Below are 22,048 nucleotides of genomic sequence, written 5' to 3' on the forward strand. Positions count from 1 at the left end.
AATGTAACACATTAATTCTATTGGAAATAAAATAAAAATAATAATCATTTGCCCATTGTGCCCAGCAAATAAGTGAAAAAGTTAGAATGTAGACTTAACACTCTCAGCCTCTGACTCCTGCCCAAGGTTCAGGTGAATTCTTATGTTACTACTAAGTTTGAACTGGACTCTAATCAGTATTCCTCAAAGGAGAGACCTTCAATCACCTACATCAAAGATAATGGCTTAAGAATTCAGATTCAGGGTGTTTCCAGAATCAAAGCAAAATCTATGGATTTTGAGGCCTTAATTTTTTTAAATATTTTATTTATTTATTCATGAGAGACACACATAGAGAGGCAGAGACATAGGCAGAGGAAGAAGCAGGCTCCATACGGGGAGCCCGATGTGGGACTCGACCCCAGGACTCCGGGATCACGCCCTGATAAAAGCAGATGCTCAACTGCTGAGCTACCCAGGCGTTCCCCCACTTTTTTTCTCAAGGCCTTAAATTTTAATAAATTGTCCAGATGATTCTTCTGTTAAGGGTCAAAGCCTTTGTTACGAGTTATTGCACATGCCTATCCCTAACCTCTGTCCCGTGGACTCTAGTATAGGATTAGCCAGTTGAATCCTGGTTAAGTGACAAATATCCATAGGGTTTTCTAAATAGATGATAGAGATAAATAGATAGATAGATAGATAGATAGATAGATAGATAGATAGATAATAAAAAACTATGCAGCCCTAAAATTCTTTTGGTGCCACGATTAGAATAGTAGATCAGACTTCCCATCTGTCCTTACTTCCACATTCCTGCCCGTTGGAGGACTTGACTGAGTGTGGGATCCCAGAATACACACAAAAATACATAGTCCATTGAAAATATTGGGGCATAATTAAGTTCTCCTTTTTATTATATTAGGAGACTACTTTTCAGATAAGAGAAATCATTCCTGTTAAAAGAGCCATGGCAAAGCTAGATTTTCTCTCCTTCCTCCCTCCCTCTCTCCTTTTATTTCCTTCATTCTTTCTTTCCAAAGCTTTTCTCTAAGTAAAAGTATATTGTCAGTTAGTAGTTTATATTTAGGAAAGTTAAAGCTTTCAAATGTGGAACAAATATATCATGCAGACTCTAAAATATTGCTGTGAATTGGCAAAAGGCAGTTTGGGGTTTCAGGTGCTGGAAATGTACTGAGGCATATATTTTAGAGTCCGTGCTACCAAAAGGACATCTCGAGGAAACAAATAGATCTATTTATCTTGAAGCCTGCCTGGTCCAGCCAGCAAGATGTGATTTGCTGAATGACAGGGCTTATTTCTATGAACTAACAAAAGCCAGGAAGGAGTCATTAGGGAGTCAGAGATTGCTGAGTTTCCATTCCAGACCTCAAAACTACATACAACAAATGCTGAAAGGGAAAGATGCAAAGATCAAGAATCATTGACTGGTACCTTTGTGAAGGTACTCTCAGAACTCAGGGAAAAATAGAAAAGGCTTCCTTCTCTACCCCCCAGAGGCTGCCCGACTCAGTGAGTTGAAAGGCAAGGCGGAGAACAAGTAGCTTTAGAGGACTGATTCTGTTCATTGCATGATCCTCCCCAAAGACCTATGGGTCCTGCAGCTTGCTAATGGAAATTACTAAGCTCACTATCTTTTTGTCTCCTCGGTTTGGAAGTGAGTGTGAGTTACTGCAATAGGCCGACAAAATACACTACAAACAAAAGATGAAAAATATTTTCAGAAGCGAAATGGACCGCCGTGGGTATTGGCAGACCTTTAGTTTGTGACGTGGTTACCAGTTGACCTAGGCCAATCGATGCTAGTCCTCCCCTTTGCAAATAGCAACTTATTCCAATCCTGAAACAATCAGCACACGGCATTCACCTGGCCAGAATGCTTTTTTATCTACCTATTTATCTATCTATTTTTCTAAACATTGTATTATGAAAATTACCAAGCATCAAAAGCCATTGAAAGGATTTCATAATAAGGTTGTGTAGCCAACACCTACATTCTATCACTAATATCTTACTATATTTATTTTACCACTTATCCATTCTTCTATCTATCCATCAATTCCCCTTATTTGAAGCATTTTAAAATAAACTTCAGAGACCAACAGAGTTTGACATAAATAATACATTTACATAATTATATTAAGTGTCCAGTTATAGTTTCCTTCTTTTTGTATAAAATTTATGTACAATAAAATGCACAAATCTTAAGTATAAATCTGCACCATTTTGACAAATGCATATATCTCTGAAATTCTATCAAGATATTGAATATAACAAGCATCCAAAAAAGACTTTTCATATCTCTTTCCAGTCAAATTCTACTTATGCTACTCCAGAGGCAAACATTGTTCTAATCATTCTTCACCAGAGACTAGTTTTCATAATCTTGATCTTTATATAAATGCAATCATACAGCAGGTACTCCTGTATAAGGTTTCCTCTAGTAATATTATTTTGGGTCTTTCTCCAACTTGTTGCATATGACAAAAATTTGTTCTTTTATGCTGAGTAGTATTTCATCATTTACCCATTCACCTGTTGTTTGTTATCTAAGCCGTTTCCATTTTTTGAAGAAAGCTATCAATATTCTTTTACAACAAGAGGGACAAGGTGCGTAGAAAAAGTCTGCCCCAACTGTCCCAATATTCTATCATTAGGATTCCTAGCATATAATGATAAAAGGCAGACAAGTTTTACTAAGTTTTATTACTGTTTTTAAATTCTCTGTGATGCACCCATTTACTATCTGTACCTGGGTGAGCCATCCTCACTGTGACATCACCCTGTCTTAAAACACTGCTGAGACCATGTCTTCTTGGTTCATCTTTATTAATCCATTTTGTGGCATAGTATCTGGCATGCCTACAACTCAATAAATATTTATCGATTGGCTAAATGAATGATCTGCCACTGACAATGATAGAGAAAAGCAGTTGAATTCAAGTGACCTTTCTTGTTTTGAAAGCCTCTTTTCCAATCTGGTATACTTCAGTGTAAGATAAATATGTCTAAATACCAATGAACACTTTGCTTTTATGAAAATATTTCTCAAAAATTGTCTTGGAGGTTTTGATTTTTTTAATATTTTATTGATTTATTCATGAGAGAGACACAGAGAGAGAGAGGCAGAGGGAGAAGCGGGCTCCATGCTGGGAGGCCAACGTGGGACTCGATCCTGGGTCTCCAGGATCACACCCTGGGCTGAAGGTGGCGCTAAACCGCTGAGTCACCCGGGCTGCCCAGAAGGTTTTGATTTTAGTCTGTTGGACAAACCATGTTTCACATCATGATATTTGACATTAGTTTAAGATGAATGACGCATGCCCACAGTTCATTGAAATTTAAAATATATTCACATCAAATGATACCTTTCTAACCATTTAGCTAACTCTAGATCTATAAAATAGCTAACATTTATTTTCCTAAGATCTTCAAAGGAGTTTGCACCTGTATAAGTAATGGCTTAAGTTTGAAAAATTTATTTTGGAATATTGTGTTTGCCTATTTTCAGAGCTGTTTTTACAAGTGAGAAAGTCAATTTAAAATGTCACCACATCTATGAACAAACCAAAAATTGTGTTCTTTAAATCATAGTGAATCTTAAATGTGTATAGATAAACAACTGGCAATTTATTTGTAATTAGTATTCTGCTATATTTGGAACCTTAATTTATCACATTATTCTGACCTCCCCCTTGTGGTTTTTCAACAAGAAAATTATTTTATGGTCATGTTTTATTGAGGGAAATGACTAGCAAATGCCCATGAAATGCAGAACCATTTCCTTGGAATGAACACAAAATTACTTCTGAAGATTTAAAGACAAAATTTAGCATTTAATTTTTGTAATATGAAGGGCACAATTACAGGCTCTGCAATTAAACAATCTGTCCTTTGGTCCCAATCTCACCATTTCCTGTTTGTGTGAATTTGGGGGAATTTACTAAACTTCTCTGTACTTTAGTTTCCTTTTAAAAATGGAAGCGATACACACTGAAACAAACTTATCAGATGGCTGTGAAGATCAAATGTGTTTCTGTACATATCATGCTTAGTCGGTGAGGACAGCTGAGTGCTGGGCACAGAAATGTAAGGATTCTCTCTCTCTTACTATTGTTTCATCTTTGGCCTCATTTTCCCCCTTGAGGGCAGGTTCTCCACATCTTCCACACCTTCAAAGGGCTCACAATTAGTAGGTACTTAATAAACACCTATTGATTCATACCTATTAATTCACACTCGACAACATGTTATCTACACCCTGCATATGCTAGAGCCTCTGCCTCTTTCAATGCTCCACATCCCACAATCTCTCTTCAATGCTCACAATTGAGATCTGAATTATTATGAATGTTTTACAGACAAGGCCACTGAAACTCTGAAAGACTTGATGCAGTATGATTCTCTGGGTCTTAAAAGTTGTCTCTAACTTCACATCCTACTCTTTAGCCATTAAGCTGTAGCTAAAAAAAAATAAATGTGTTTGGCAATAAACAGGGTCAAGCTCCTTTGACTATTCAGCCACTGCAAATGCAACAAAGAATTTTAGTGCATCTAATAAATATTTCATATAAAAATTTCAATAGAAATTCCCCGACCTCAGGTTTCATTTAAAAATTGAAAAAGTAAAGCTATTTAGAATACAGTAGTTTGTCATTTTCAGTAAGCTAAGAAAACTGACTTCTCCCGAAGTGAAATATACGAAAATTGTCTGAATGTTTGAAATTTAAGACCTAACCCATTATCCATCTAGGCACCTGCATTTCACTAGCTTTGATCTCACAGGCAAGATAAATTCTCCAAAATACACTGATATATCTCCAACAACAGAAAATTCCCAAATTTATTGAAGTGGTTGTGTTGTGCCATTTGATTTTTCTATCACCACTTTGCCCTCTTAAAGATCGTATGCGGCTGAAGGACTAGACAAGTGTAGTACTAAGATCCATTGTCATACATGCTTCACTGAGTCAAATTCAATGGTCAAAGGTGGAAGGTGAAAATAAATATGCAATCCCCAGGTGGGAAAGAGAAGCAGTGAGGCAAAGAATTCCTGAGTCATAAATCTTTGCCCTGTCTGGCAGGCAGGGAGAATGTAAGCTAATGAGGTGTAAAAGGTACAAATCCATTTCTGGATTACTATTTGTCTTCAGGATCATGAATCAGAGGTGCCCCAAATAAGCAGGTACAATCTGGCTAGACATTCACAGCTCTAAACATCTTCCCTGCCACAATCCTCACTGAATGGGTGAAACTTCCTTAAGTAAAATATAATTTGTATATAGGGTAGGAGGAGCTTTGTGTCAGGATTTATGTTCCATATTTTTTTATTTTTTCAAGAATTAAGAATTTAATATAGAGGAGAGAAAAAAATTTAAACATTATGTGAGTTTGACTCTATGACTTAGTAACCGTCTGATATCCCTCTGTAATAGTTTTTTTTAAGCTTCTCACTTAGGCAACATCTGTTTAGGCACCGTGTATTTTACAAGTAGGTCTTTTTATTTATTATTCTCTTGGATAAGACAGATTATATGAGCTAGAAAATAGAAACTGTAGAATTTTGATGATTCCGCCTATGACTTAGATGCTCCTATATTTTCATTTAAAACTATCATTGTAAAAAATAAAAAAATAAAGAATAAATAAAACTAGCATTGTCTTATATAAGGACAAATGGTAAAAGTCATGCTAATAATTTAAAATTTTACTTTTTCTATATGTAGAAAGACACTAAAATATCAAATATCTGATGTGATAAGAAGACTACAAAGGAAAGGGAAAAGGCTTTATATTTTTGTGCATTTAATGGCATGCTTATGTGCTTCTTAAAATGAGATCTGCATTCTCATTTTGGACTGATAGGTTATATAGTTGGCCCTGAGTATAGGGAAATGTTCTTAATTATTAGGACAAAATATTCCCAGAAATAATTAAAAGTGTCTTGTGGATCCAAGAGAAATATATTCACTATAAAGTGGATGATTTAGGTAGGAAATTTCATATAATCTTCCCTCTCTTTCAGAACTTGATTCTGAACATCCAAGTTAGTAGGTCTTATTCTGCTCCCATCATATTCCAAGCTCACCATCATTACAAATTAAACTCTGCTTTGAATATTAGTTCAGCAAAATCAAGAACAATGAAGCATTGATACTTCTGTTTTCAGGAGACCAGGGTAAAAGAGATTCATATGGTGTCTGAACATAGATCCTGACAAATATTTTAGTATTTCTTCCTTCCACTAGGCAAATCAGTGATCCAGAAAAAGTTGAGTGGATCACTGTGCTAAGTTAATTTGTGGCCACTGATACGTCTGACAGTTGGAAATGTGGATTTTACCAGATTTCTATGAAAATAATTATCAGATTCAGACACAAGACTGCATCTTATGCACTTTGGGGATCCCCATTATGGACCCTATGGCATTTTTACTTCGTAAGCTTAAAAATATTTAGAAAGCAGGGACAATAGTAAAATGTGATTGAACAATAGGGAAGTATTAGAAGTTGGTACCAAGCAAATCCCATGGGCCCATGTCCTTTTATTAGAAAGCTAATGCTGTATAGCATCTGTTCAAATTTTTGCCAAGCAACTGCTCTGAGAAAGATGGCAGAAATTCCAAAAAGGGCAACAATGGAAGTGGTATAATGAATTAGAGATCTGTAGATCATCACATCCCTCTGTAGAAGTCACCTTCATTCTCATCCTAGTTGATAACTAATTTCCCTTCTTTACCCTCAACAAGATAGTAATCACAGTAAGCTAGAATAATTATAAGTAAAACAAGCAAAGGACATTTTGCTGAGCAATATAGACCTGATCAAATACAGAGACAGTAAATACATGAGGAAAAAGAAATCACCAGGAATTAGAACTTAAATGCCTTAATTGCCTATCATTATATCTCAATTTTGGCTATTACATAAACTGAAAGACATAGATGACATCACAAGAAAGACATGCATGGCTGAAACAAACACCTAGGCAAATTTACCCCCAACATTTACACCAACCTTCTTTTTTAAGATTTATTTACTTTTTTCAGAATTCAAATTTCAGATTTTAGAAAATTAATACAGAATGTAAATCACCAGTGGGAGTCTCAGACCACAATCCATAATGAACTTTAATATTTCTGCAGCAGAAGATAGAAATATGCATAATTTGATATAAATAAAGATCATAGTCTCTTACCAGATTAGATTAGTCCTTATTGACAAATAAATTATAAAAGCAATAAAGTAAAAAAAAATCATTGGTTTCAGATTCTTTTTAAATATAGGAATTCTAGATCAAGGAGGTTGGATCTAGACCATTATCAGCACCATTTCTTGACAAGCTGATTAATTTAATCATGTTTCCTAACCCTTTTGTCTGCATTCCTCCGTATCAAAGTCAATGTCATAACAATAGTAGATGTGAACCTTAAGGAAAGTCAGGCTGAAATTTTGCTTTGTATCCTGTTTAATAAAGTAGCAAGACAATGTAAGATTTTTTAAAAATAATGAAAATATTCTAAATATGTAAATAATGTAAAACAATTTTGATGTTATGAAATGTTTAATCCTATGAAATTAAAAAAGCAATCTGACAAAATGTATAAAAGTGAGTATGTATACAAAATTATAAAAAGTGAGTATGTATACAAGAGCAAAATATAGAATATTATTAGAATTTTGTTATTTCTAAAGCATTTCAAAAACTATACCTGTATAAAGCTTTCTGGTGATTGATGATATACTTCCTCTAATTTCCCAAAATTGCCTGTGCAGGACCACTATCTCTTCACTGTACAGCTTTTCTGGATTACACCAGAAGAATAATTTGCTAACTGTACTATACTCCCATAATAAGTTTTTAAACAAATATCCTTTATTTCACACTGCTTACAGTATTATTTTTGATTTATTATATCAAAATGTGGAAAACTGTGCATCTCCACATATTCATATGGAAGAACCTTATAATTGCTTGTTCATTTCACATGGTGGTATTTTCTGTTATCACCAAACTGTCATCAACATGATGACACTATAGGGCATAAAATATTCATAATATTTGTCTTCTCTTAGAGAATCTGAGTCTCTTTTAACATTTTTTTTCCAGGAACACCTGGGTGGCTTAGTGGTTGAGTGTCTGCCTTTGTCTCAGTCCGTGATCCCAGGATCCTGGGATTGAGTCCCACATTGGGCTCCCTGTGGGGAGCCTGTTTCTCCCTCTGTCTATGTCTCTGCCTCTCTCTGTGTGTCTCTCATGAATAAATAAATGAAGTCTTAAGAAAATAAATAAAAAATAAATTTTCCCCCATTTTATTGATATATAATTGACATATAACATTGTATTAGACAAAGGTGTACAACATAATTGTTGTTGATCTATTTATAGAGAATATGAGCTTCTTGAGGGCACGGCTGATTATTCCAAATGTATGTATTCCTGCATCTATTATAATTCCTGGTAGTTAATAAATTCACAATAATCAGTTTATGGAATTATAAACTAAATCTAAGCATTTATACAACATCTTTAAACTGGTCTAGCAACCAAAGAAGAAATAAATGGATTAGAAGAGACTGCCTCACTTAATTATAGTAGATTAATAGGTGACTGAGATTGTTTTCTCCTGCCTTGGGGTCTGTTCTCTCAGATGATTCTAGATGTGCTTCTCTGAAGGTTCTATTATCCAAATTGGTCATATGATCAAGGACAAATCTTCAGAGACTCTGTCTTGACTGAACACATCATGGCCTCCTTTTCAAGAAGGAATAATAAGCATCCATTTTTCCAAAATTGAATAGGCGGCTCAGTGGTTGAGTGTCTGCCTTTAGCTCAGGGTGTAATCCAGGAGTCCTGGGGTCCAGTCCCACATCGGGCTCCCCATAGGGAGTCTGCTTCTCCCTCTCCTTATGCTTCTTCTCTCTCTAAGTGTCTCTCATGAATGAATAAATAAAAATCTTTAGAAAAAAACATTCTCTTTCTGAGGTCCAAAAGCTGTGGAGAACCATATGATCCTGGACCTTCTGAGAAACTTTCTACTATGTGTAGAGAACAGGACAATAAATCAAGTGCAAGAACAGTAAGCAGGGCAAAAGGGTAGGGAGGTAGAGGAATGGTGAGAAGGACTGCCAAAAAGGCAGAGGAAAGAGACAAGGAGGATTGAGAGCTTCTCAGGACTTGGGTGAGTACCTGAGTATAGCCTCACTTGTACTCAGACACTCCAACAATCAACAATATTGTTTGTTTAATTACATTAAAAATAATTTCTTTCTATTCTCTCTCTTTTCCTCCCTCCCCACTCCTCTCCTCCTCCTCTCCCATCTCTCTCTCCTCTTGTTCCTCCTTCTTTGTCATCATGTCTCCCTCCCTTCTTCCCTCCCTCCATCTCTCTTTCTCTTTCTCGTCTTTAACAGAATGTGGCTTGTATTTCTTACCTGCAAACAAATGAGACTTGATGATGATGAAATACTTAACTACAGAAAAAATCTGAGGAAGTTTAGATGTTCTGTTTTTAAAATGGATAGTAGATTATAGCTTAGAAAATTTTACCTTTCATTGATGATAGTGATAACAAATGTGGTATTCCTTCAAAAGCTACTTTTTTTTTCTTGCCCTTGAACACTATTTCAGTTTTGTTAATCCAGAAATGTGAAGTCATTGGCACAAAATATTTGGTTATTATCTGAAGAGCCAAACAGTCAAATGATTTTGGCCAATAAAATGGATAGATAACTATTTTTTTCTGTTTAGAAAGTACATCATTTTTCCAGTTTATTATCCCTTCTTATGATAGTCAATAATGACTTCTCAAATTTCAAGGGTAATTTCTCTTTTGAGGCAACCACCCTGGAATCATAAGATTTGTGATCTTGCTGACTAAATTCCTTTTTTAAATTTAATGTATGTGAAGAGTGTTTTCTTAATTTCACTGTCTTCTCCATACTACATGATCCATAAAAAATTTATCTGGAACCATGTATGAAATCTCAGCAAAAGTTGTACCTTGAGAAGGAAATCTAGTCAAACAAGTTAAGATGAATGTGTGTTCTTGGAGCATCTTTGTCTTCTCTTCACTCTGTTTTGTTTATACTAGCACTCCTTAACATTTCACTCTTTCTCAAAATAAAATGAAAAAATAATGTATGCTTGGCACACAGAAGGAAAAAAATGGCTACTGATCTTCAGCCAGGTTGGGAAGTGGACAATACAGGTTTTTGTATTTGTTTTCATTTTTTCAAATATTCTAGTCCCTCTTTGTGCACTCAGTTCTGAGAACCATTGCATTTTTCTTCTTGTCTACAGTGAGTGAAGTATTCTCATAACTAATGATTCCTAATCTCATTTTGAGTATTAGTAGCCTGAGAAGCTTCATCACAGCATGTTTCTTTTTCCAAGGGAGGCAGAATAACACAGGGGAAAAAACTATGGATTGTGGAACCAGACAGGTAGAGGTAGAGGTGTACCTTCATTTTGTCACTCCCTAGTATGTGATTTTAAGAAAAGAATTTAATTTTTCAATCCTCAATGCTCCCTAAAGTGCTAATAGCAACATTCCTTAACATATAAAGTTATTGAGAGGCTTTGATGACAATATTTAAAATTAATTAGGAACAGGACGTAGCACATAATAAACCATCAACATATTAGGTACAATTTTTAAAAATTCACCCCCACTCTGTCCTTATTCCTCCTCCTATTTCATTATCGCCATGATGTTATTGAGCTACCTGTATTAATGGGAGTTATCATCAGTCCTCAGGTTAATTGAAGAAGATAAGCTTCTGGACCATTATAATAAATTAAGTCCCCATAAAGGAGAGCTTTTATTGGTGAAATGTTACCACTCCAGACATTTTTATGTAAGAGAGGATTTAGGAGATGGTAAAACCTTAATACAAAGGCAGATGGAAGAGATGAGCATCTCATTTGCAAAGTCATGATCCCAGTGATTCTCTAGGGAAGAAAGTCTTGTTCTTCAGCAGGCTCATGGGGGCTCAGTTTCCCCTTGAATCACCTTTGGACAATGCTGTGGGGTGTAGGAACTTACACAGCCTGCTGACATCTCATGGAAAACTTAAATCCAACTCCATACATCCCAGGCTGCATAAATCCGTCTACAAAGTGGGGGAACAGATTAGCCCAACTCTTTGAAAACAACAACTCACCAAGTAGTTCTTTAAACAGGAGCCTGCTGTAATTCACGGGAACTCTATTATATGCTTGAATGAGTCCTGGAACAACACTACTCTACTTTATTCAGAGAGTTATGCACGATCACATGGAGAAGAACAAGTATCAGCAATAGCTTCTGCATAAAATATTATTGTCTTATTAGCATATTTACTGGACATATGCAAGGCCTGAGAGCTTCAGCCAAGAGGGTCTACTGGGAAGGGAGGGAAGGAATCAAAATACATACTTGGTAGCAGTCAGAATCTGGCCAGATTAAGGCTTCCATTTCAGAGCTCGCATATTTGGCTGGAAGTAGGACATTTCACAGTGTTTGAATAGATGGGAAACACCCCCTCTTTTCCTCTTCTTGCTTATTGGTTTCTAAAAATCGATCTTCTGCATACTATAAAAGGGTTTCCCTGGGATGATTTGGTGTATAGTGATAGACACCAAGAATGCAAACCGTATAATCTAATGTTTAAAGTTCTTCGTAATAAACCCCAGGCCTCTTCTTCAGTTTTATTTCCACTCCATTCTTTCTTTGACCCTACACTCCAGCTAAGCTATTTTTTTTTAAATCCTCTCAACTCAGACTTACTTCATTCCATTGCCTTCTCCTTCATGATGCTTTTTCCATTTTATTAGTTTTGAGCACCAGTTCAGTGTGATCTCTTTCTTAAAGCTTTCTAGTTGTCTCTTTAAGAAATTCATAGGTCCAAATTGGTGCTATTAATATCTTGTTTCTATCTTATTTCCCCTCTTAACGCATACATCTTTGTCAGGATCATGTGTTATCTCTTTATTTCCCATAAAACCTACCACAGCAGAGATTTGGTAGTGAAGCTTCTCTAGCCATTATAACAAGAAAACAGACTGCAAGTTCATAGCTTTTCTTGAAATTATCATTGAACTGCAGTCTCGGGGCAATCTGGAGAGAAACAAACACCTGTAAAGAATCACAGGGTGGAATCATTTGCTTATCTGATGCTTATGGTCTACATTTTTGCAGAATTCATTACTTCTACTTCTTACAATGGTTTATCAATATTTTTAAAACCTCAGGGATAATTTATCTTTTGAGATAATCACCCTTGGGTTATAGGGTTTGTAATCTTACTGACTAAATTTTATTTTTTAATTAATGGACATGATAATTTTTTAAAATATTTTATTTAAGAGAAAATAAGTGAGAGGGAGGAGGATGAGAGAATCTGAAGCAGACTCTTCACTGAGCACAGAACCTGACACAGATCTCAATCTCACATTCACAAGATCATGACCTGAGCTAAAACCAAGAGTCAGATTCTTAATTGACTGAGCCACCCAGGCATCCCATGCATGAATTTTCTTAATTTTGCTGCCTTTCCCATAATGCATGGCCCATAAAGCATTGGTCTCAGCCAAAATTACACTCAGAAGCAGAAACTGTTACCTGGTCAAATAAGTTAAGATACATATGTCTTCTTGGTGAGACCTCATCTTTTCTTGGCTTCTTTTCATATGTATTAGGAGTCTTCAACATATCACTCTTCTTCAAGATAAAGTAAAAACTGTGTACCTAACACAGAGAAGGAAAGAAATGGCTGCTGATCTTCAGCCAGGTTGGGAAGTGGACAATGCAATATCTTAGAATTCAATCTCACAACATCTTGCAAGCAATTTTACCTGGAATTCTTTATCAGTTGATTACAGAGAAAATCGGTGGATTTGGAGAAAGCTTTCCTTCTGGGGCTGACATGGGGAAAGGTAATAGTAGCTGCTATAGTTGGGGCACATATCTTTGGTCCATCTCCCCATATTATAAACAGAAAAAAATGATCTGAGGTAATTTTATTTTTAATTTGGAGGAATGTCCATACTACTTTTCATAGTGGCTCTTTGGTTTGCATTCCCACCAACTAGAGGGTATCATCCTAAGTGAAATAAGTCAGACAAAGAAAGACAAATACCATATGGTTTCACTCATATGTGGAATGCAAGAAACAAAACAAGTGAACAAACAAAGAAAAAGAGACAGACAAACAAACCAGGCCCTTAAATATAGAGAACGGATGTTGGCCAGATGGGAGGTAAGTGATATAGTTTTGGAATATAGGTGAGGTTTGGGGTGGGTGGGGGGGAGTTCCAGAGCTGACACCAAGAAAGAATTCTTGAGACATCTTTGGTGCAAAATGGTGGTTTTATTAAAGCATGGGGACAGGACCCATGGAAGGAAAGAGCTGCTGCCCCAGGCTTGTAAGAAGTGGCTGATTGTATACCTGGGAGTAACAGGAGGTAAGAAAAAGGGAGGTTTTCAAAATAATTTTTGCATGCTAAAGAGGACCTACAAGATATTGGAGGCCTTGCCATTGTCCAGTTAAGGTTGTTTTATCCTCTAGTAAAACATTAAGATAGTTGGGAGTTTCCTTCTGGAAGTTAGGTTATTGATAAGAATGCTTTTTTCTTGTAAATCACTAAGACATTTTATAAACTGAAGGAGACCCAGGTCTATAGGACTATAATCTCTATAAATTAACTATTTGTTCTTCCTTTCCCTTAGCTTTATGGCAGCCAAGAGTGCCTGAGAAATGTCACATGTATCCCACCTGGGAGTGGTGGGGAGGTCATTTGTGGGTGTCAGCTTGTGCTTTGTTCTCAGCTGGCCTTCTGTTCCCTTATCAGTAAGTACAGAGGATGGATGAAATAGATGAAGGGGATTAAGAGTACACTTACCTGTGGTGAGCACTGAGTAATGCATAGAATTGTTGAATCACCATATTAAACAGCTGAAAATAATACAACACTATGTTAACTGTACTTCAATTTAAAAAATCTATGTTAAGTTCTTTAAAAAGTAATAATCTGAGGAAGAGGGGCAGCCCAGGTGACTCAGTGGTTTAGTGCCGCCTTCAGCCCAGGGTATGATCTTGGAGACCCGGGACAGAGTCCCACATTGGGCGCCCTGCATGGAGCCTGCTTCTCCCTCTGCCTGTGTCTCTGCCTCTGTGTGTGTGTGTGTCTTTCATGAATAAATAAATAAAAACTTAAAAAAAATAATCTGAGGAAGAAGGAATACAGAAACTGTCACTTAAGGTATTGGGGAAAGGGAATTGGAAAAAACTGTGTTTAACATTTTTATTCCCAGGGGAGTGGTAGGACTATGTGGGAAGAAACTAATGGTAGACAGAACTAGAGCTCTAAACAGGCCATACCACGGTACCAGGAACGTGGTGCCTTCCCAAGATTAATCATATCTTCGGGATGCCCCCATGGTGCCCTACCACTAGGCTAAGAAGTGTGAGTAGTAAGCAGCCTTAGGTAGGCTACCGCCAGGACAGGTGGAAGAGGTGGACTCTCCCTAGGCACAGCAAAAAGGGAAGTCCCTAGACTGAAATTCAAAGAGACTTTAACACTTTCTATAAAAACAGCCCCACCCCTAAATGCAAGATGTCTCTAGGTGTCTTGAGGCCTTTGTTATGTTGAGGGTAACCATAGCAATAACAAACCTTAAACCCTAGGTAATTCTTGACCGGGAGTTAACAACCCAACAACTAAACAACAGGAAAGGCCTCACAGAAGAAAAAGCAAGACCCTTTCCAAGCAGAAAAACTATTTTCTCTGTCTATACTCAGTGACACAATCTGTCTTCCCAGCAACAAAAAAACTACAAGGCAGAGCCCCAGAGTTGTAGTCTCTGCACACAGTGGTTGGGGCCACCACTCTCCCCTCTGGGAAAAGCCGAGCCAGTCCTTCTTTTCCTTCTTTCCTGTGCTTTCATCCAGGATTCAATCCAAGATACATCATTACATTTAGTTGTCATGTGTCCCTACAGACTTCGAACTGCGGAGCACTTTCAAAGTCATCAGCCTGGCCACAGAATGCCTTTCAAGACACCCCAGGTGGAAGAGGGGTCTGTAGAGAGACCCCATTCTTCAGAGGCTCTCTAGTTTAATATAGTCTTTATGTATCTTTCATTTGTATGGTATTTATATTTTAATTTTAAAAATAGGTAAAATTATTTTTTTTTAATTTTTTTTAATTTTTATTTATTTATGATAGTCACACAGAGAGAGAGAGAGAGGCAGAGACAAAGGCAGAGGGAGAAGCAGGCTCCATGCACCGGAGCCTGATGTGGGACTCGATCCCGGGTCTCCAGGATCGCGCCCTGGGCCAAAGGCAGGCGCCAAACCGCTGCGCCACCCAGGGATCCCAGGTAAAATTATTTTAAAAGTAAGTGCTAACCCAAAAGTTTTGGAACCTATGAAAAACCATAGGATTTTCAGTCAACCACTGAGATGGAGAATCTCTGTTATTTCCAAATTTTACTTTCTAGGATTCTGAGATACATGATGTGTAAGGGAAAGTAGGTCTTCTCAACATGCTTTTATATGACAGACAAAATTGATAGAATTGATCCATTCCAAAAGGCAAAAGGAACTGAAAGCAATCCCACTAAGAGGTGCATGAACAGCTAGCCCTCTCGATCCGATTTTGAATTTGTGGAAGAAGCCTAGGAATAAGAGAAACCTTTGCGGCTACATTCTCGATTAGATTTGCTACAGTTGTTCTTCAAGTTTTTGTTCTTGCCTTTTCCTGTGGAGCCTGAAAGCATTATCCCTACAAATAAGGTGGAAAGTTCTGCTTGTTAGAAGTAGATAAAGAGATTACATGCCTATCTCCGTGGTATCTAAGCACCCTACCAGTTGAGGAATTGAATACATCCACATACAAACATGCAGTTTGCTCTCCTTATCTACTCTCTCTATTCTGTTCTCAAAAATTAAATTGTGATAGGCTTTATAAAAAAAAACATAATGGTTGTTCAGATCAGTTTTTTACTGATTCTTACAGAGTGGATTGTAATCAAGCATGCTTTTTTTTAATTTTAACAAGGAGAGAACGAAAGCCCACTGAAAGAAAAAATAATTCAATATTCCGCTATGACTACAATTATAAAGGTGGATAGTAATTAATAAACAGCCCTTGGGGGGACATCCTATGTTGCATTTATATTATTTTTCTGGAATTAGCCATACAATAACTCACAATGAAAGATTGACATGTATCTCCGGTGAATTAAGAAACCTCAAACACAGTGATTAAGGAAAAACTCAATATGTATTTAATTTTATATGTTCATGGCTTCTTTTTTAAAAATTTAATTGATAAGATTTTGTCTTTTGGAAGCACATGATACCTTTTCACGGAAAATCCTCCCATGTTCTTCTGCCTATTTGTATTGAAGGTAGGAACTGTAGGGATTGTATTTTAGCCAGGACTTTGTACCTGCTCTTTTATTTATTTTTTAAATTGTGGAGGCCGAGAAAATTAAGGCCATTCCACTTTAAGTTCAGCTTTAGCACAGTACAGCCATCCCAGGCCCCAGTGAATAAGAGCAGAACTTTACCTTACTTCAGTTACAGGAAGAAAACAGCTTACAGCTTAACGTCCTAGAAAGCCGCATATTAGAATAAAAACAGAGCCCAAGCCAAGGGCAGGAAGCCCCTATTAGAATAAGAACAGAGCTCAATGCCCTTGAAGGCCCCATATCAGAATGTAAACAGAACTTGAAAAATTGCTCCACCCCTTCTGGAGGTCCCCTAGACCAGCCCTTAGAACTAAGCTGAAACCCACCTCGGGTCCAAGTCCCTGCTCCACTGTGTCAGGTACACTTGGACCCAAGCTCCAGCTTGTAAATAAACCCTCCTGTGTTTGCATCGGTGTCCACTCTTTGGTGGTTTCTCAGATTCGCGATCTTGGGCACAACTAAATATTTTCTTTATTTATTCATGAGAGACACACACAGAAAGAGAGACAGAGGCAGAGACACATGCAGAGAGAGAAACAGGCTCCATGCAGAGAGCCCGATGTGGGACTTGATCCCGGGACTCAGGATCACGCCCTGGGTGGAAGACAGTTGCTCAACCCCTGAGCCACCCAGGCTTCCCTGTACCTGCTCTTTTAAAGTTCACAAAGTATGATGTTTACATTCAGGGGGAAGAGAGATTGTCTTCATCTTTCAATGGGAGGAATGTGAAAGAATTCAAAATCATCTGTAATGTACTACCTATGGTGATCCTTCAATGACACGTTGGACATACAGTATTTATCAATGCAGCTAAAGAATTATCAATGTCCCATTCTCATCTTGTTACTGCAATATCAAAAATCTTTTAATATCCACATCCTTTGTAGTTGCACAGCTCATTTTATATACCTTAACATAAATATATTTTTTTCTAAAATATAATCAATAATATTAAATAATGTTAAAATGCCTTCTCTTTCCAAGTTAAATTGAGCAATGAGCATGATTAATATTGGATTTGTGAGTCAGGTATTTTTACCTCTGTCTTAAAAGACAAATGGCTCTATTGTAGAGATTCTGTATTTTCACTGATAAGGACTCGGTGAGGAAACAACTAACCAATTTCTACGAATACTCCGTATTTGGGGACTCCTTTCAAATGAGAATAAGTGGGAGGATGAGATGAGAGCCATTTGGCATCTGCAGTATACACATAGTGTAAATCTGTAAGGTTGGTAGATTTCAGAAAAACTGAGGATGAGAAATCGTCTTTGATAAAAAGCTTTCTGTTTTGTTTTTTTTTTGTTTTTGTTTTTTTTTTTTTTTTTTGCTAACGTCAAGGAAAAGTTCATCAAGTAAGTAAATATAAAAGCAACTTACTGAAAACAAAATAAGACAAGACATTCAGCAAGACTCTGAAAGCCAGTGGATATTTGCAGAGAAAACAGAACTGACAACCATCCACTCACCATAATGGAAGTGTGTTTACTAAAACACAATGACAAAGAGACGACTCCATATCTGAAATAAATGCAGTGCATTATGCTATCTGACAGTGTTCTCCATGTACATGATATTTTATGTATGAAAATTATACAGCGAACAATTGCACATCTGCCTCTGTGTTCTTATAAATAATAAAGGGGAACTATTTCTTGATGATGTAGCCTCTCCTGAATTTATTCAGGTCAAACCAATTGTGACCCAATTTTCAGAGTTTCAAAGGCCACCCTTCAGCTCCAGTTGTGATATAAAATATTTATGGACTAGGGGAAAGGGACTGAGGATCCATCAATTAGAAATAATCTGGCCTACTATCATGAAGTATAGAACATTGGAGCAATTCTATCGCAGAATTTCTGTTGCCTGGTGAGAAGGAAACAACTTTATTCAACAGTAAAACTGATTTCAGGTCAATACTCCCTTTTTATTGGACAACAAATATAGGCCTTGCTGTGGCTCAGGTCATGAGATTGGGTGAAAGCAAACCTCCTAAAAAGTATTCAGCTTTAGCCAATCAAATAATTATTATAAACAAAATAGAGTTCTAGAGATCATGATGCCATGTGGGTTCCTTAGAGCATGGAAACTTCTAAAAATGTGCCTCAGTAGCATTTGGTAGTATCCAGACAGAATGTTTAGCCTCCCGGTCTCTTTACGTACTGAACCAAAGTAATTCTCCTTTCATATGTGTGATGTATCAGGCTCCCACAAAATTTTCACTTGAAGGTTTCCACGGCTTTAAAATGTCTGAAACCAACTAACTGGTCAATATCTCATAAAGCACAGACTGAAGGATTTGTTAGAAGTCATAGATCAATCATCAATAGACCTGAAATCCAACCGATGTCTCCTGACCTCATTGTCAGTGTGCCTTCCCTGTGTAGGGTGTGTGTGTGTGTGTGTGTGTGTGTGTGTGTGTGTGTGTGTGTGTGTGTGTTGTTTGTTTGCTTGGTATTATTCCTCAACCTCTCAGCCTGGGCTAATGGTTTTCAACCATGGCTTAAATTAGAATAACCTGGGAAACCTTAAACACCTCTATGCCCTGGTACAACTCAGGGCTATAATTCAAAATTTCTTGGAATAAGACCCAGGCATCTCTGATTTTTTTTTTTTTTTAAGCATCCCAGATGTTCCCAACATTTAATCAGAGTAAAGAACAAGTTATCTTGGCAAAATTTTGAATTCAATGTTATATAAATCCTGAGCTTGATTTCCTGCTCTGATGAAACAAGCAAGGAGTGATATCTTAGGTCTGTTGTCCTGTTTGTAGCATGATGGGATTAGAGTAGATCAATGGTCTTCCAACTGTGCTCTTGGGAATCCCTTTGATTTCTGAAAACACATTCTGAAGGGTATGAAAAGGACAAGAGAAGCAAGAATATATAAAGTGCAGGGGCATGTAGCTCATTTTTATATTTTCTGTAAAATATTCTCACCAGAGCTTTTGTTTTAAGAAAGAATACCACTGTTTCTTAAGGGTTTAAAATTGCAGGGTTAAATAATTTCTAAGATATTTTTCAAAATTTAATTTCCAAGGATTGTAGCACTTACACAGAATGAATCAACTTACTCATTCTAAGGTCAGAATTCTTTAACTGTTGTGTGTAGCTGCCTACTTCTCCCCAATATCCTGACCATATATTGGGAGGGAAACAGTAGGCCCAGAAGCATCATTAATGCTAATTGCCCTGATTTATCAAGTCCTAAGCAAAACATTTTTCCTTCTAGAAACCTGACAGCTACTAGTGAGAACATTCAATGCTGTTTGCCCAAAACTGTCCTAGTTTTAGTACAAAAATCCTTATGTCCCAGGAAACCCCTCAGTCCTGAGCAAACTAGGACAGTTGGTTGCCCTCTGACTCACAGACAGTGAGAGGTGGCTCTATTCTATTGTATAATTTCGCCATGCAGCCTCTGGGTATGCTCAATTCATGGAGCAGAGGAGACTGGTTGGATAAGTCATAATCTAGAAATCAGCAACCTCATTTCATCTGATGATCTTTAGAGGTGTAGGTGTCCAGAGCAGCCTATGTCTAGGGAAGCTGTAATCATCTATTATGTTTGGATAGCACTTAATAAATGAAGGCATTTCTGGGAACTTTATCTCATTTAACTGACCCCCTCACTTTCACCTCTTCATCATGAAGTTAGTATAGCTTCCATTAGCTTACAATCATATATTCATTTCCTTCAATCAGTATACACTTAAAATTCTATTTTCTTCCCTCTTTGTTTTTCTCTATGTTTCTAGCCTTTCTTCCTTGCCTTTACTTTTTGTAATGTGTTTCTGGAGTTGGATATTTCCACTGTGGCAGGAAGTCTTTTTGCTTAAAGCCATGATGTTTTCTCCTTCTTTCTTCAGTATTCAGCTAGTAATGGCCATCATTTACACAAACTTACTATAAACCAGGTACTATGTTAAGCAGCTTTAAGTATATTATCTTATTTGATCTTCACAATAACCTTAGGGGATTAAAGATAAGCAAATAGTGGCTTTGAGAGACCAAGGATCTGGCTGAAATTCATATGGAAAATGGCAAAACCAGAATTTAGATTCCCAACTCTCTCTTCCCATAAATCTGAGTAATCACACTACTTTGGTTTCCCAAGTGTATTCTTATTGCCATGTGCTCCCACTTATCCTAAAATTTTTGCCAGGAGCCTCCAAGTATTAAATCCATCTGCAAAGCCACATAACGATAAACTGGACAGACAATGTATTTCCCAAATAAGAGATAAGCTGACAGAGAAACAGACTTCCCTAAGATCAAAAGGGTATTACCAGAGTCAAGACAGTTCATTTTACTATTTAAATGTTCCTAAAATCAGTTAGTTTGCCTCTCTGAGATTTGGAATATGTTTTGGGACTTCATGAGTTCTGTCAGACATATGTTCTTACATTTTATGTCATCAGTTCCATGATAACTAGAGACAGCCATGTAAGCATGTCTGAAATCCTTAAACAGTGTGATCCAATAGATATCTCTGTAAAAATAGAAATATTACATATGAAAGTATTTTTTACCTGCATTATTCCAATATGGTAGCCACTAGCCATATGTGGTTCTTAAGCATCTGAATGTGGTTAAAACACAGAGAAACAGGGATGCCTGGATGGCACAGTCTGTTAGGCATTGGACTCTTAGTTTTGCTCGGGTTCTGATCTCAAAGTCGAGAGTTTAATTAAGCCCTTTCTTGGGCTCTGTGCTCAGCACAGAATCTGCTTAAGATTCTCTCTCCATCTCCGTCTGCCCCTCCTCTCTGTGCTTGCACACTTTCTTACTCTCCCTCTTTCTCAAATAAATAAATAAATACAGACATACATAAAACACAGGGAAATAAGAATAATTATATTAATTTTAATTGAGTTAAATGCAATATCAAGATATGTGTCTAATTGATATCATTATTAGACAACATGATATCTAGATTAGAAGTCTCAAACTATAGCCACAAGCCAATAAGTTCAGGTAGAACACAGCTATAACTATTTTTTAAATATATTGTCTGTGGTTGCTTTAGGGCCATCATGACAAAATTGAGTAAGTGACAAGAGAGCTGTATGACCCTCAAAGCCTAAAATATTTATTATCTAGCCCTTCACAAAAATTAACTAATCCCTAGTCTAGATCGCCACTTAAGGCCTATCTTTGCATTTATGTTTACAGTGGACTTTATGCCATCATAATTTGGAATAAGAAAAAGTGATAGAAAAATTGAGTCAAAGCACAATAGTTTAGGTATGCTGAGTACTTAATAGCCTACATACTAGCCATCAGCACCATATCCACACAGCAGTAGATCTACTGAATTGCTCTTAACTTTGTACCAACTTACTACAGATTATTAATAAAAAATGTGGTATTAAATACACAAAGAAGAAATTTTCTGTTTCTAATTCACTCATTAATTAGACTGGGTATTAATTTAATTTGGATTTTAATAGCTACGTAACATTAACCATATCTTCAATTAGGTAAGAACACTGTGTAGAATTATCACCTATCAGTATCAAGTGGTACTTGAATACTAGTCAGTGGCACTGTTTGGGTTAAAGAGGAGTATAAATATTCTGAACCTAGCTAA

The sequence above is a fragment of the Canis lupus genome, chromosome 20, assembly GCF_011100685.1.
Source record: "Canis lupus familiaris isolate Mischka breed German Shepherd chromosome 20, alternate assembly UU_Cfam_GSD_1.0, whole genome shotgun sequence".
Taxonomy (NCBI): domain Eukaryota; kingdom Metazoa; phylum Chordata; class Mammalia; order Carnivora; family Canidae; genus Canis; species Canis lupus.